Source organism: Zootoca vivipara, chromosome 14 (genome assembly GCF_965207765.1).
Source record: "Zootoca vivipara chromosome 14, rZooViv2.hap1.1, whole genome shotgun sequence".
Classification (NCBI taxonomy): domain Eukaryota; kingdom Metazoa; phylum Chordata; class Lepidosauria; order Squamata; family Lacertidae; genus Zootoca; species Zootoca vivipara.
Window position 1 is genome coordinate 8,803,612 of NC_142597.1, and position 3,789 is coordinate 8,807,400.

At 49.5% G+C, this 3,789-nt stretch overlaps 1 long non-coding RNA gene across 1 annotated transcript; it reads right to left on the bottom strand.

The window, feature by feature from the left end:
• Nucleotides 1–562: 562 nt before the first annotated feature.
• Nucleotides 563–2,802, bottom strand: LOC148683482 (uncharacterized). The gene is made up of 2 exons (XR_015946973.1): nt 2,627–2,802; nt 563–1,489 (listed from the first exon to the last, which is right to left on the bottom strand). It is a non-coding gene; the product is annotated as an uncharacterized LOC148683482 (long non-coding RNA).
• Between the last annotated feature and the right edge of the window lie 987 nt (nt 2,803–3,789).

The following is a 3,789-nucleotide window of genomic DNA, read 5'->3' on the forward strand; positions in this document are numbered from 1 at the left end:
GGCGTGTGATCCTGGCCTGACATCTTCAGCACGGATGAGCAAGCTCTGCGGTGCAGACAACTGGTAACAATTTTCTAAAATTAGTGGGGGTTTGTTGTTCTTTTTTTCTTCCTTTCTTAATGATGCCTCTCTGCTGCCTCTAGCCATCCCACTAATCAGTTTACGTCATATGGGAGCCATCAAGAGAGAGAGCCCAGGGACATGGGTAAACCTTAATGGTTTCACACTGACCTCTGATATTCTCCCTAATGCCTTACTTGTGAAAGGAAAAGCAAAGAAGTGGGAGACAAAGGATTGTGCTCAAGAGTCCAGAGGCTGCTCTGAACAGGCTGGAGCCCAAAGCCTCCTATGAATGACCCCCCCTAAACTTGTAAAACTGAAAAAAGGGATGGGGTTCCTGTGGTCCTCCAAGTGTTGCTGGACTACAACTCCCACCATCCCTTAGTATTGACCATGCTGACAGAGGCTGATGGGCCTGGAGTTCAATAACATCTGGAGAAGGACTCTGTGATAGATTTCATCTTCCCTGTTGGCATTAGCTTAAATGCAGAGTTCAAAAAAGTTGCATGAGATGGCTATTATTCACAATCATTTAGAGCAGAATTTGGCCAAAGCTGAACACATTCAGGTATACTTATGCATACATACTCTGGATTAAGTCTTGCTGATTTCAGTTGGGAGTTATTTTTGAGAAAACATTGTCTCTTAGTTATCTCAATGGGAAGTTAAGCTCATTTTTTAGGCTTCAGCTGCAGCGGCACAAGAGTAAAGGCGAAGGAGGGGACATTCCGTTGTGTGTGCAGAAGTCATTCTGTTTAAGCAATAAGAGAGAGTTCACCTGCACTTTACAGGGAAGCTAGTAGGTAGACTGAACAGAGATCTTCGCTTTGTTTTGGAGAGGGTAAATTTCAGCCCCATCTTTAAGCCTTACATGATATTGTTCCAAGAATATCCAACAATATTCTGAAGAAATCACTATGGTGGCTACCAGCTCAGGAACAGCAGCATGAATTTTATCCTGCCCTCAAAATTCACACCCCTGCCACAAAAACACCCAAGAGTAGTTTCTTTCACCCCACCCTCCCTTGAGCACCATGGGGGTGGCTGGCATCTCTCCAAGGGATTGTGGTAACAAAGGTCGTGGGGTGTGTAGGTGTTAAATATCGGATTTCCCCAGGAAAGGGGCATATCCAGGTTAAATGAGTCAAAAATACTTGTGGATGACGTCCTTGATACTGCAAAAATCCTTCCATGCCGCAATCCCACAAGAAACTGCTTAGAAGCTGCTTTCGCAAGTGGCAGAGAGCAGTGTCTCACCCTCCTCGAGGTGGACGACTGTGGAGACGGTGGGTGGCTTAGTCTGGCAAGGGCACAGCCAGCGTCCGGGGCGCTCGGCAGCTGCTTGCGGCGGCAGGTGATGCCGGTGGCAAGCCTGCCGTTGGGGCTGTGGCACAGCCTGCGCTGGAGGCACCGCACCCATGGGCTGTGGCTGTGGAACAAGAGGCACACATAGTGGTTGAGGGCGCTGTTGGTGGCCGGCATGATGCTCCCCAGGGCCGCCTGTGCTTCGTTGGTGGCAGCGGCGCTCTCCGAGGAGGCGAAGGCCAAGGCGAGCTCCAGGAGAAAGCATGGGAAGCCGCAGAGTGCAAACAGTGTGGCCAGCGTCAGCGCCTGGGCCCACGCGTGGGGCAGGCTCTGACCATCTCGGAGTGGGATTTGTGGATCCCTTGGGTGGTGCTGCTCTGCCCTGTGAGGCTCTGGGGAGGCTGCTTCCCAGGGCTTTCTTCAAGGCCCCGGGGGAAAGGCGGTTGAGCCTCCATGGGCCTGGGGAGGAGGGCGCCGTTGGGGCTGCCTGACTACAGCCCAGCGACCAGAGGAGCAGGAGGCGGTTGCCACACCGTCGCCTGTGCCCAAGGCGTGGTGGTGGTGGTGGTGCAGCAGAGGGCACCGGTAACATGGAGGAGGCCCCTTGGGAGCCGCTCCCGCCACCGCCGCTCCCTCAGGTGACAGCGGCTCGGCGGGCAGCAGCTGGGGGGATTCCCACGGCCGAGGGAAAGGCGGAGAAGGAGGAGCCATAGGGCTTAGTGCCTTGTTGCGCCCCTGAGAGTCCGGCGCCCTGGTGCAACAAGCCCCTAGCCCCTATGGGAAGCACGCCTCTGCTTTCTCCTTTCATTTTGATCCACGCCCCTGCCTTTAAAAAACCGGGGTTGCCTTTTCTTGGCTCATTCAGGGTTAGAAATCCTACTCACACTATAGCCCATTATTTTGGACTGAAGAAAAGCCTCGGTCCACTGTTCATTCTCGGAAATAGATTCATGAGGTGACCTTGGGTGTTCCATTTCCCCTCTAGTCCTTCATTTCCTACTAGTGAAAATGTGAATAATGCAGACAGATCCCACAGGGTTGTTGTAAAGAAGGGATTGGAAAACTCAGGGCCCCCAAGCCTTTCTATCTGCCCCCAGGACTCTCCTCCCACCCAACCATTTCCTGCATCAGCCTTGCTTGGTGCTCCACCCACATTTGCCTTTGCCCCACCCACCACCATTGGCCCCTCACTTCCAAAAGGTTATCCAGAATGCAGCCCTTAGGCTGTCAATGCCGCCCCATCCCTGTTGTAAAGACCTACCTGTCCTGCTTCTCAGATATACAGCAGAGCAGTAAATAAATGCAACCCATCTTTGTGTCCCAGCTCTCCGTCTGTGAGGTGAGGCTGGAAACATTTAATCAAAGTTTCCAGCAATATGCTTCACATCACACTTCTCTTTGAAAACACCGTCTGCTTGACTATGCAGCTTGCAGAGCCTGGTTATGCTCAGAATCAACAGGACTGAAAGCAGTATGCAAAGAAAATATCTTCCTCTATCTCCCAACAGATTTTAGACACCCCTCCAGTAATATAGATGCCGAGCCTTTCTGATTCACTGCTAAGACATTCAGCTACAGAGTCAAAGGGCAAACAGATGAAGAACAACAGCAAGGCAGACAATTACTGGCATGTCTGCTGAACAAGAGATTGCTTTGCTGGTCAATTTCTTCCTCGTGACTTTTAGATGCAGTGTTCCAGCCCCCTACTAACTTTTTGCAGCCCTCACAAGGTCAATGCATTTGGTATATTGACTAAAATCCCTAGTAGGGTCAGCCAACACCCCAAAAGAATTTTTATTTATTTATTTAAACATTTTTAGGCCACTTTTCTGGATGAATGTCCAAAAGCAGCATACAGTGGTACCTCGGTTTATGAACACTATTGGTTCCGGAAGTCTGTTCATAAACTGAAGCATTCATAAACTGAAGCGAACTTTCCCATTGAAAGTAATGGAAAGTGGATTAATCCGTTCCAGACGGGTCTGCGGAGTACTCAACCTGAAGCGTACTTAACCCGAAGCATGGGTTTAATTTGTTCCGGAAGTCTGTTCATAAACTGAAGCGTTCATGAACTGAAGCGAACTTTCCTTTGAAAGTAAAGGAAAGTGAATTAATCCGTTCCAGATGGGTCTGCGGAGTACTCAACCTGAAGCGTACTTAACCCGAAGCATGGGTTTAATTTGTTCCGGAAGTCTGTTCATAAACTGAAGCATTCATAAACTGAAGCGAACTTTCCCATTGAAAGTAATGGAAAGTGAATTAATCCATTCCAGATGGGTCTGCGGCGTTCGTAAACCGAAAATTCGTAAAGCGAGGTGTTCATAAACCGAGGTTCTACTGTACAATAAAAACAACTAACATTAAGAAGAGCCATAATACACAAACTTGCAACTACACTTCAGCGACACTCTTAACAGAGCAGGG